Source organism: Halichoeres trimaculatus, unplaced genomic scaffold (genome assembly GCF_033239565.1).
Source record: "Halichoeres trimaculatus isolate MK-OKI-2021-1 unplaced genomic scaffold, fHalTri1.1 fHalTri1_scaffold_9, whole genome shotgun sequence".
In the NCBI taxonomy this organism is placed as follows: domain Eukaryota; kingdom Metazoa; phylum Chordata; class Actinopteri; order Labriformes; family Labridae; genus Halichoeres; species Halichoeres trimaculatus.
Window position 1 is genome coordinate 17,542,792 of NW_027437188.1, and position 13,297 is coordinate 17,556,088.

The following is a 13,297-nucleotide window of genomic DNA, read 5'->3' on the forward strand; positions in this document are numbered from 1 at the left end:
GGGACACAACTGCACAACTTCACACTTTCTCACACTGTCCGAAATCGAACATGCTTTTTCAAATGCCAACCAGAATTCAGCCAAGGTTTTTCGGTCATTGAAAAAGAAATAAAGCTGTTGGACTCTGTAGCTTCTCTTTCTACCCAACTTAAATACACTAGAGGTGAGGAGACATTCCTTGGCTCCAGTGTGAGGCCCAGCCTATCGTACTATCCTGTACGTAGAATAAAATAGAACTTTATCGTCATTGTAACAAGTACAACAAAATTGTAGTCACAGCAGCAATCAAGAAAACAAAAGTAAGAAAGTGTACAGAAAGTGCCAAAAGATCCGTAAGAAAACGGATGATGACAGCTTGTCCATCATTCTCCAGTTCGGCCAGCCTCCACCTTCACAGGGTCCAGGAATGAGCTTCTTCAGTCATGCTCCATCTCTGTCTCCTGGATCCTGTCTGCTCACAGCAGGTGAAGCTCTTCCAATGTGGCGTTGGTGTCTGGTGTTAGCTCCGTTAGCCATGTCTGTGAATAGCAAGATGCTACTCTACCCTCTGGTATTCCCTCTGTTGCTGGGCTAGCACGGCTAGCTTGTCCATCTTATTGGAGATAGATATTACGTTCCCAATAACGATGGATGGAAGGACAAGTCCATGTTGTCACTCCTTAGCTTACACCTGAGAACCAGCACGTCGTCCTCACCTCCTTCTCCTCACCTTGTGGGAAGTCATTAGGCCTTGCACCACTTAGCATTGACATGCTACAGGCTGCAAACAGCTGAGGTCAGATGTAAACAATGTGGCCATGGTTACATGTAGGATCTCCAGACAATCACAGGAGAAAAAGTAGTAAAAATATTGCTGAAGCAACAAAAAGTTTGGTGTCCATGACCAACAAATGAGCCATACAAAGTAATGATTCATTCTAAATACAAAGATTATGAAAAAGAGACGGAAAAAATCACAAGAAACGGACAAAGAAGAGAGAGCTGCTGCAAAAGGCAGCCATAGCCAACAGGGTGGCGCCTAGCAACATCATGTGGCCCCTGTGGCCCTTTATGTAAAAAGGTTTGGACACCCTTGCTCTAGCACCTTGAATTACAGTACCCATAAAAAAAAACTCAAGCTGTACTTGAATTTAAACATGATCTTTAAGGATGTTGTAAAACATTGTGGAAACAAAAGAAAAGCCTGGTACAACCTTCTCACATATAGATGGAAACAGTGTTGTGTTTTTGAAGGCTGCAAGATGCTGATGCCTATTTTGGACAACAATGCTGTTTATCTGATCCATAAAGGTGACAAAAAAAGACTGATGATGGCACTGTACAACCAAACCTGCATATCTGTGAATGTGTGTGTGCATGACAATAGCCCTATATTTCCTGTGCTGAGCGTGCTGAAAGAGTGTTTCTCTTTCTAGGCCAAAGATGCACCAAGTGATTTCAGTAAGTGCAGCATTATTTAGAGTGGCTTTACCTTTCTCTCGCTCTCACATACACATGTACGCAAACACAGATCTGGTGACACAGATAAAAAAGATGCATTCACATATTTTTTCAGCACCCCAGATTGTTATTATCCAGTATCGGGACCACTTGTACAGTAAACAATCTTTATCGTGATTTCATGTGCTTTCTAAAACACACAAATGCTTAAAGGTACATGAACATGCAACGATTTAGGGTTGTGTGCCCCTTCAAAAGTCACACACATCTCTCTTTCTCCTCCTCCTTCACACACACTTAAAGCTGTTATTGACAAGAGTCCCCCGGTGAGAGTTTCCCTCTGGCTCAGTTTCAGATAAAACACTTTGCTCGCCTCTGTTGTGTCCTTTTCTTTTTTATTCTGGTCCATGTGTGTCCTCTCTTTGTCCTTCTCAGCTCTATTTTGCATTGCTTCATTTTATCCATTATCAGTTGGGTCTCTTGTTTTTTTGGTTGTGTTGTGTTCATTAGGCAACCTCTGGGATTGTGATCACAGATGTGCAAAACAAACAAAAACAAACAAACAAACATTTCCTGGATTATAGACTGAAGACCTACTTCATAAACCATGTTAAAATTTCCCTGACAAGCAACTCTAGACTCTGTGCCCTATTTCTCTATGTGTAGCAGTTGTGCAGGTGTTATTTTTAATGTAACTAATCCATTATAACTAACAAATCCACTGATTTAATCAGTGCTAACTTTTCTGTGGTTAGCCTGCTGCCCTGTTTCTCACAGGCTAGGCTGTCTCTCACAAAAACCAATAAGTGATGTCACAGAGACTACATCCATTTTTTATACAGTCCATAGATGCATCTATTCTCCTGTCTTCCACAAAGACCAGGTACAAAAAAAGGTTATTTCTTGTGTTTGGGATCATTTGTGCATGTAGCATTTTATAAAATAACACAGTAACGGTTATTTTCTTGAGCTAATTAATGAAAAAATAATGCAGAAATATCCAAAATAAATATTTAGCTTCTCAAAGACATAGAACCACAACACAGTAATCACATTCTAACTGGTTATGTGTGAATTTTCAGCCTTTGAAGTAAGAACACAGACTTTTAAACCACCAATAACCAAATAAGGATTACCATACTGGTCAACAGATTTGCTGATCTTCATGTTTAATTGAGGATCTGCATACTTATTTGTAGATTTGATACATATCAACATGCTGATTTGTTGGTCCATGTACTCACTGGTACATCAGAGTACTCATTAGTGGGGCTCAAGTCTGTGCACATATTTAAAGATCTTTTCATCTTTTGCAGCCTGTTTTCTTTTCTTTCTTTCTTTTTGGTCTGTCTAACATTAAACTGTCCTCATTCAGCTCTCCTTAGCAGCTATCTCGACTTTGATATTGCTGCTACCATCATCACCGTTTATGGTTGAAGCCACCGATAACCCAAAGTTGCACTCACCTGCACTACTGCTGTTTCAATTACAGTATGAAAATATCCATGTTGTTTAGCCTGCAGAACTCATGCTAACAGAAACTAGCATTTTAGCCACAGTGTATACCAATGTGGAGAAAACAGAGAATTGCTGAAAGTTGCTGTTCATCTGGAATTTGCTTGAGGCTGGCTGCAGAAAAAAACAGAAACCCACATACACACCAAGCCTCAAAAAACAGACTCGTCATTAAAATTCCTATTTATAGCCTGGTTCAAAAAACGTTGATTTCACTATCGGCACACACTGTTTAGGGGGTAAATTTTCTAATTCAGCAGTTAAGGAGGTATTAGGGTCACAAGTTCATCCAATCAGAGGCGTAGCTGGCTCACATAACTGATGGGCACCTTATAGATGTTAAAAAGAAAGCTCAAAATCTCTGTCATATCTAACGTAGCCTCTGCCAACCATCTGCTTTTTTAGGAGCAATATGAACAGGTGAAGGGGATGATTTGTAAGACCTCAAGTGTTCAAAGGGTCGTCAAGTTTTGATCAATCAGAATCAAGCATCTCACACAGCCCAAAGATGAGTAAGAAAACTGGGTGATAAATTTTTATTGGTAAACATGATTGGAAATCATGCCAAGCTATTCAATAGAATACACAAATAGTAAAAAGCCTGTATTTGCAAGGCATTTTGCTCCTTGAATCAATTTTAACCAGTTATTCTGGTGATGAGTCAGAAGGGTTTAAACAGTGTTTTCCTCGGTGAGTCTTCAAATAGATTACTGTGTTTTCAGTAGATACAGTGAAAAAAAGCTCTTCAAACAGCCTCCAATGTGGTTCTTCAACAAGAAGCTTGTTGTAAACACTTCAGACCAGAAAGTAAATGCTTTGCTTGTCTGTCTTGCAAGGACGCAAGTATCAAATGTTAGAAAAATGTTTTTGTTTGTTTTTGTTTTTTGTTTTTTCATGGGGACCTGATGACCCTCCTTCAGTTAACCACTTCTTCCCTGAGCCCTTAAGGCTCCTGCTCAAAAAGGGACATGCTTGTAGCGCAACAGAGTATTTCTCTGAAAGTAAAAGCTTTGCATGTGTGTGTGTGTGTGTGTGTGTGTGTGTGTGTGTGTGTGTGTGTGTGTGTGTGTGTGTGTGTATCAGATGATAAAGCTGCAGTTTTAATTAAAACCACTCATTTCTGGTTTTATCTTACTTTTCAGGTTATTATTTTCTTCTCACCTGCCTGCAGAGACTCGGTGTGTGCTGTGACGTCAGTACATGAGTGAGTTGCATGCACGCGCGGTGCGCGCGCCGTTCACAGCTGTTACCAACCTGCGTGATTAGAGTTGGGTGAAGATTCAGACACGTTCCGCCGATAAACGTTTCTAAAAGTTGACGATTTACATGCCTAAAACCTGTTGCGTGAAGTTTTGTGTAAAGTTCGGTTTATTCTGTGCTAGTTTTATAATTTTTATGAAGTTGCTAACTGAAGTTGTACCGAGTTTCGTTTGCTCATGTTAATGGGATGCAGCAGCTTTTATGCTAGGCGGGAGACTCCCATTGACTCAAACGTGCTTTTTTGTCATGGAGATGTGCTGCAGACGAGTAACACACTGAGCTCCTGCATTTTTGTATTTTTATTTGGCTATGAATACAGGTATGGAAACAGTTTTATGTGTTTTAAGAACTATGTTAAAATTTCGTGTTGAGGTAGCTGCATTGTGGTTGTATTTAGAGCTGCTAAAGTGGGCTTTTGCAGACAAATACACTAGTAATTAAAGTGTTACTTTAATGTTTGAATAGTAAAAATGATATAGAATTTTGACTTCAAATTATAAACCTGCAGTTATGGCTGTGTATTTCATAGGTATTTTCTCCTTAAAAAATCTTAACTATTGATAATTTTTGTGTCATGATTGATTTAAAGGTTTGAGCAAGGGTCTGTAACCTGTGAATGTTTTGTTGTGGCTCCTCGTTATTTATATGACTTATAAGTATTCTTTCAAAAGTTGGACATTTTTGCAAATCCAGGTGAACTGAGGCAAAATGGCTCCTATGAAAATAAAGTTTGCAAACCCCTGGGCTAAAATATGAACATAACGAAAAACAAACACAAAAAAGCTGTTACTAGCATGATCAGGAGAGGTGTGTGCTGCAGATGAGATACACACTGAACTCCTGGATTTTTTTGTCTTTGAATACAGAATGGCCAAGAAAATAACCAGAACCCATGTACCGATTCCTGAGTGGTGGATGTAACCCCGAACACAACGCAGAGGATACGCGTGCACAAACTTGGAATCACAATAAAGGTAATAGTAATTCTAATAATAATAAAAATAATAACATCCTAAGATCTGTACATCAGCTAATTTCTAGAGGACCATAAAAAGAGATTATTCGACTCTAGCAGGTGCAGATTTATCAGAGGGAGATGTTTTGTTTTTGTGATATGGCTGACCCACTGGTTGGTGTTAGTTTTTGTTCATGCTGATGCTGTGTTTTTATACTACCAGCTGTTTTGATAGCTCAGTGTTTAAACTGTGTTTGATGGCTATAAAAAGTATTCATATGAGCTTTTATTTGAGTTTCCGAGCAATCTGTGGGTAGGCCACGTGTATATTTATACAAGGCAGACTTGCTTTTAGATTTGAATGTGTGGCTGCCCCTGGTACCTGGGATGGCAGGGAAGACCAAATTGATGTATGTAATTTGGGATGGGTACCGAATTATGTACTTTTATTGATACCGACTGAATTCCATTTTTGAAATAAAATACTTGAAATAAAAAGGTACCATGTTTAGGTACCTAAACAAATTCATGTGATTGTGAGAGAGTGAAGGAGTAGGTGATTTTCAATGCTGGGCATTAACACAATATTGCAAGTTTATATACTGAAGAATAGATATGCTAAATTGAAAAAACTGGGAATTTATTGTTAAACAAATGTATATTTTCTACCATATAAACACACAAAAGTACTGAAAATTGGTACTGTACTGTTGAGTACCGATACCAATTGCCAGGTACCAGGCATGGGTACCATATAATTTCAAATGTGAAAGGTTCCCATCCCTATTTTTAATAATGAACAAGAGGATGTACAATATCTCCACAGCTCCTTTGCTAATGACCTAAGAACTATTTCCATATGAAATGCTCAACATCTATGTTATTTTTTGGGGTCAATACTTGCTGGGTTCTTAGCAGCCATCTCTTCCTTTGTTTTATTAAAAATAGAGCGCTCGTCTTCTCCTGTCATTGACATTGCATGCATGCTTTTCACTTGACCTGTGAGCGCGCTTTAAAGCTTAACGTTTTATGCCTGAAAAACAAATGAAAGAAAGCTGACAGCTGAAACTGTAGTGTTTTTTTTAGATAGCTTAGCTAAATCAAGCTAGCTTACTCCCCAAAGGCAGGCTTTGGGCTACATTCATGAAAAACACTCCAGTCATGATAAATTGATTTAAAAGTTTACATGACACTAAGTGTATTGCTGAGAGCTGCTTAATGTCTTCTATGCCTCTGGAGATGTTTTCTAAAAATATAACTGTGATGATGTCTCAAGGTAATCTTTGCTAGCACGAGTGTTCAAAAGTGAAGAGCTGTGCATCCAGGTGGAGCTGTGGGGTCTGAAAAGGAACAGGCACTGGAGATAAATGGGTCTGATGAGGGACTGTGTCAGGGATGTTGGATCTATTTTTTGAAGCATTGGCGGGTAGAAGTAAGGTAAAATGGCTCCTGCTGCTGTGATTATGACCATTAGTTCTTCAGCCTGTCCCTGGTGAGTCCCACAGCCTTATGGAACTGGAATAAAAAATATATGAAGAGAAAATGCTAAACCACTTATGTTAAATACAGTTCCTCCTGGTGCTTTAAATGAAGCACATCTTGCATGACTATAGGGACCAGAATGTTGCTGTCCATTGTCCAAAGAGCATATCTATTAACTGATTTAAAACCCCAGGTTGACATTTAGGCATCAACCAATGAAATCCTGCTGCAGCAGCTGCTTCTGGGGCGAGCAGGGTAGCACTTGGATTCATCAGCTAGTGGAATGCAGTATTTAAAAGCTCAAACCATTCATATCCCTTTAGACACTCCTGTAGATGCCCATACCGCTGGATTTACTGATGATTGAATGGAAGTAAAAGTACAACCTGAATAATCAGTGAATTTAAAAAGTTTTCTTAATCTCACAATGAAATCACTCACTCATGATCTCACCTCTGTCTTCATCTTTCTCTGTTTTTCACCTCATTCAATCTCTTTTCTCAGCGTCGATTTCTGTCAGTAGTGATCCCTCTATCTTACTTTGTCAGCGTCCTCCTCCACCACCCTCAGTCTTTCCTCTTACCCCAGCCTGACTTGGACTTCAAGAAAAAAAACTGTGCAGCTATCAATTAAGCCATTGGGAGGGGAAGTACAAGAGAGGTCAACACGTCAGACTGTAAAAGTTCATTAAAATCCAAAGATGACATGTAGATTAGAGCTGAAACGATTCCTCGAATGATTCGAGGTACTCGATTGCAAAAAATACTTGAGTAATTTTCTTCGCCTCGAGCAATCGTTGAATTTTTAAAAAGATCAAAGAGTGGTATTTCAAATAGTGCTGAGGACATATTAAGAGAGTTTTCAGACCCCTCAAGCTACCTCTTATACAAAATAGCAACTAGCAACAAATCTAGCTTCTTTTCTGGAGTTTGGAGACTAATGGGTCATTCTACGAAACGGGTGCCATTTGGGTCCGCAACATTTGATGAGATGTCCAAGGCACAAAAAATGTGTCAAAGTGTGTTTACAAATTTTGGAGCTACCAAAGCAAGTGCTCTTATTGACATGCTGTATCAGAAAATTCAGTTTCTTAAAGATGAAAATTTTCATTTGAAAAATAATTGCTCTTTAACTAAACAAAAATGTATTTTATCCGATTACTCGATTAATCGATGGGATTTTCAGTAGAATACTCGAATAATAAAATCTTCGATAGCTGCAGCCCTAATGTGGTGACTGCTCTCGGGGTTGTAGAAGAAACAAAGTTGTTTTAGAAACCTTTTGAAACCAGTGTAGTTTTTCCCTCGTGGCTATCAAAAACAATGCAGGGTTTAGACACATCTGCATTGGCTTCGCTTTTTATACTTTTTCAGTTGAATACAAGTTATGCAACACAGCACAAAGTAGTGCTTATAAGAGTGCTGTTGCAGTGAGTAAATCAACCACTGGTTTGATCTGTACCAGTTATATTCAACGGGTGTTTCACAGATTTATCCCAAAGTTAGTGCCAACAGAACCCACGCTGAGGATGAGTGGAAGTCTGTCATCTTATGCCCCTGCCTTTTGTCCTAATGCTAATTACTTTCCATTAGAATGCACAGCATGTATGAGTGTCAGATGTGAGAGATGTTTCATGAACCACTTGATAACTTCTGAATGCACTAAAGCTGTTCCTTCCCTTACTCTTTTAAATGAGTGTATTTAGGAATAACTGGTGATGCATAAATAAATTAAAGTGTCTTTTTTCAAGCTAGAGTTCAATAGTTCACAGTAGATGTTTCATTATCATTATTAATAATTCATAAAATCTGTGTTTCAGCATTCTAAGCCTTGGTTGTTTAACTATACTGGCTTATTGGCTCACTTATTATTTCAAAAAGTTTGCAAGGCACAGCTGCCATTTGGTAAGGAGTCTTCTGTAAGCCTATTACCATGAAACATTCACAACACTTTGTTACATCTTCCACTGAGTTGCTTTGGGACTGATGTGTGTATTCTTGAGGTTGCAGCTTGTGTACTCGATTCACCTCCTATAGCCCATATCTGATTTGTTGCATTGTAAGAAAACAAGCTTGTTTCCCAGCTTTGGATTGTATAGCACCATAAATACAGAGCTTCAAAAGATGAACTGTATCTTTCATCCACTAGATTGTTGTGTCTGCCCTTTGCTGCCTTTTATCTGTTACCATGCTGCTATTATTAGCAAGACATCTTTCTGAAGAAACAGGCTATCAAAGTCTGAAAGACCATTACAGAGTCTTGTACTTTGGGTGTTTCTGTCTGTCTGTCTGTGTAGCTTCTGCCCTGAGCACAAAGCCCTTCTGTAATCACAGTTTAACCTTTAGGAGTTGAATGCCGGCTTATGGAACTCTGTCCTACCACAGAATAAATAATTCCTGGAGGATTTGAAAGCATCTTATTGGGCCAATGGACTTGAGTCATCTGTCAAGCAGCCATGAAATATGGCGTCACCATATTTCTTGTTGATGGGCAAAGCAGCACAAGAGATTGTTACAGTCACAGCAAATCTCTTAGTGATGCTGAAATGACCTCAGTTCAAGAGCTTGACAGGACTGAGTGCATGTGGCTGCCTGACAAATGAAATAGAGGAGTACACTGGCACCAAACGTGCTCAAGTACTCAAACAAGTCAAAGCAAGCAGCACAAAAAACATCTGCAAAAGAAAAAAGACCTGCAAACTGAGGCTTCAAAACAAGCATGCTTCAGGCTATTACAGGGTGGAAATAAATTAATACTAAACCAAAAAATTAAACAACCTGGAATCCATGATCAAAAATCTAAAATGTTAGCATTGAGCCAATCCCAATGGCTGTTACTGAACTCTTCAAAGTTCCAAAAAAGCTAATTTAACTGTTTACTTATGCACACAGGAAATTAGAAACAATTTGAGATTGTAGTCAGTTTAATGTTAACAAGGCAGCAGTTAAAAGCTTGCATCAGCTGTTTTTCAAAAGTGAGCTCATAGCTTGATTTCCCTGATCTCTCAGTATAAACCATACAGGAATCTACACATGTGAATGGAGGATGTTTTAAATACGAGGTCCCACTGCTTGATTCTAGTCATATTTGCAAGCTGTGGGCCTTTGTTGTCACCTGTTGGCAGTATGCTTTGTGCAGAATTAATTCCAGCAGTTGTTTCTATCTCCCGCACTCCCTGAAGAGGCACAAACACCAATGTTTCACTTGTAATGAGTCAGCAGAGGCCTGAGTGTGTAAATGAATGATCACCATCACTTTAGGTACTTAAAGCATTTTTTATTTACATTTCTTTTGCAACTTGTTCATTTTACTCACTTGTGGTAAAGTATTCTTTAAAACCAAAAAATGTAATTCATATCAAACTACTTTTTAAAGATCATATTCAGTACTAGTCTGCTATAGTCCCTGTGTAATGGGGAATCATATTTTTGTCATGTATACATATTTCCTATACACCCTGTACACTTGGCTTTGTGTTTTTGACTGTATATCTCATATCTCACATTGAAAAAAAGTAACACCAAAATACACTCTCAATGAGTCCTGACATAATACGCTGGTGACATAACTTAGTGATAGTTCAGTTTTTTTGAAGTGGGGTTGTATGAGCTCTATGTGACCACTAAGGACATTAGATACAGTAGAAAGTTGTCTCCTCTCCCTCAGTAAGACACAGACTGTAATCGATGGTGATGAGGAAATAGACGCTAACAGGGAGAGACTGTACCAAATTCAAAGGCTATTTTCTCCGCCTACAAGAACTAATATCAAAAAGTAATACCACAGTTTAAGAGTGCGCTAGATAAAATATTTTTTAAGTGCATTAAGTCTTCGGAAATATAAACATTTATCCGGACCTAACTAACTGGTCATGTGTCCTTCCGCGCAGCGCTAGTGCGCTCCGTCCCTCCTCCTTTCAGCTGTAGGGAATGTAAACAAGCTATGCTTCGGGCCCCAGTTGTAGCCTTGTGTAAGTTTGATCAAGTATCGTAATTCTTTTGTTTGTACTTAAAGGATTGTGAGGCAGCGTAGGAAATTCAAAATGAGTGACTATGGCAGCGACGATAAAGTTACATTCACTTTGGAACCAAAAGGATACCTGTATGAACCGGAGTACACAGAAGAAGAGCTGCTACAGATGGCGACTGAAAGGAATACAGAGGAAACATCCGCGGACACTGGACGTGACAAGACAAATAGCCTTTGAATTTGGTACGGTCTCTCCCTGTTAGCGCCTATTTCCTCGTCACCATCGATTACAGTCTGTGTCTTACTGAGGGAGAGGAGACACCTTCCTACTGTATCATATGTCCTTAGTGGTCACATGGAGCTCATACAACCCCACTTCAAAAAAACTGAACTATCCCTTTAAAGACAAAGTTGGTAGGGAGGCAATCTGGCTAGTAAATCTTTCTTGTCAGAGATAATTGTTGGGTTGAAGCAATGAACACTTTCATATTAATCAGCATTTTAACTCAGTAAAACGTGAGACTTTCAGACTTTACTGTAGTCAGTCACCAGCTGTAAAAGTTATGGCTCCATTTTGGGGAAATGTTGCGCTTTTAATCTTTTATTTTTCTTTTTTGTTTTTTCTTCACTTACTGAAACTGTCTCAGAGCGTCTTGGCTTTTGTTATGCCTTTAAAACGTTTCCTTGAAGTTACATTACAGCCTCCTAATAATGTGCTTGAGAGGCTGTTGCTGGTTGCTTGTCTGTTTGATTTAAAGGTTCAAGCTTAGATAAGACCATTTAATTTAGCGCTTATGATTTTCAAAAGGAATAGTTGGATAAAGCCAGGTGATATACAAAGTGGAAGTTTCCAGTGGTCTTTCTCCCATCTTATCACCAGTTTAAAAGTTTTGTGTATTTTTTTTGTATTTGCTTATGTATCAGTAAATAATCATGTCTGTTAGATATTCAACACTCATGACTTATTTTCTGGAACACAGCAGTTAAACTTTATTTTGGTAATTAGGCTTCCCAGCCTTGGCTTGACATCAGTGAAAAATGAGTGCCTTGTGAAGATGGTGGGAGCTCCTCATTTAAAACTTGTGCAGTTTCTGTAGTTTTAAACAACGATCTGTGCCAACAACCTGTCTTTCAAACTGTGGCTTATAATCTAAATTCCCAGAATAACTACTCATGAGCCCTGAGCAGTTCTCAAAATCACATCTCATAACCAATATATTATTACATCTGGCAGGCCATTCATCAGTGCAAAGTTGCAAGCTCTGTTAAACATTTTTTATCTCAGTTACAAAGATGGAAAGTACCAAAGGTTGATTCATTTCTCCCATCTACACATCATCTATCATCTGTAAATTTTGTGCAAGGTGGGAATTAAAAAAGTGTCCCAAAATGAGTTGAACCTTTTTTCAGAAAACATCAACATTTGTTGATTATGGCTGAAATGATAAGAGCCCTGGGGAATACAGGCCGTGGAACTGAAGGTCACTCTGAATGGAGGCAGATAAATGAACTGGAGGCACCAACAAGCTTATTACTTTAGAGCGCAAGCACACACACACACACACACACACACACACACACACACACACACGCACACACACACACACACACAGAGCAGAGACTTATAACTGCTCCTGTGCTGACACGGATTGCTCCTCATCTGATTCCCTACCTCTGCCTCCCTCTAAATCTCACTGTGATAACCTCTGTTGCTCAGACTTACAGCCACTGATGGAGACAGTCTGGGAACAATACTCAGAACACCTATAAAGTATATTACCCAGTTCAGAAGGTCTACAAAATACACTGCTTCTGTACACCAAAAGTCAATGGTGACCTTTCTTTGAAAAGTGCAACTACATTCTCAATGTCCTGTTGTTCATGGAGATAACACACCTTATTCTGATTGGCTGCAGGGTGTCTGGACACCTGTGAAAAGTCTGCACAACTTTCTATTTATCATTTAACTTGCTTCTTTTGACTGTTTTTTGATTGCGCTATCATGTTGACATAAGTTTAGAATAATAGATATTGATACAATATTTGTTTCAATATTGCAAAAACTCGACTGTGGTTCAGTTAAAGAAAGATACTGAAAAGCAAAGAGACAATATGTCAGTGACAACAGTGAGTGCAATCCTTTAGTATTTAACTGTTTTTAACTCTTGTGAGCTTTGTTAAATATTGATCTAGAGACAGCACCATGACTAGTTAGCTCATAACATTGTAAATGATAAAACAGTCAACTTTTTGTCAGCGGAAAATGAATTGTTCTGTGCTTTTGAAACTCGTCTGTAAACCAGTTTAGTTAAACCAAAGGGGTTCAATGAAGAAAGCAGACTTCGGAGCATCTCCTCAAGCTAAGTCTTTCTGTTTGGTTCAGTTTTAGCCTCCCCGTTTCGTCCACGACTTTAAGGTAACTGACACCTAGTTGGGCTTAATGCATTTCATATTTGACATTAAGTGGTAGTAGCCTTTAAGAGATCAAGGATAAGGTGAATGCTTTCAAACATTCTTTACATATGTGCGTTGAACTTGCATTTCTCATATCCCCTTGTGGATACCTGATAGAGTCCAATCCAAATTTTTACATCACCAAGGAGCACTCTGGACTGTCCTTTCACTCTGTGTGGTTGAGGTTAAGAGTCTAAAGTGCTGCCAGGAGACTCCAGCGTC

At 38.9% G+C, this 13,297-nt stretch overlaps 1 protein-coding gene across 1 annotated transcript in view; it reads left to right on the plus strand.

Moving 5' to 3' along the window:
* Window positions 1-4,215: 4,215 nt before the first annotated feature.
* LOC141797761 (leucine-rich repeat and fibronectin type III domain-containing protein 1-like protein) overlaps window positions 4,216-13,297 on the plus strand; it is a 429,138-nt gene continuing 420,056 nt past the window's right edge. Inside the window, exons 1-2 of the mRNA XM_074679444.1 lie at window positions 4,216-4,534; window positions 5,082-5,189. The gene's annotated coding sequence lies outside the window, so the exon portion shown is untranslated. The remainder of the gene's footprint in view (window positions 4,535-5,081; window positions 5,190-13,297) is intronic.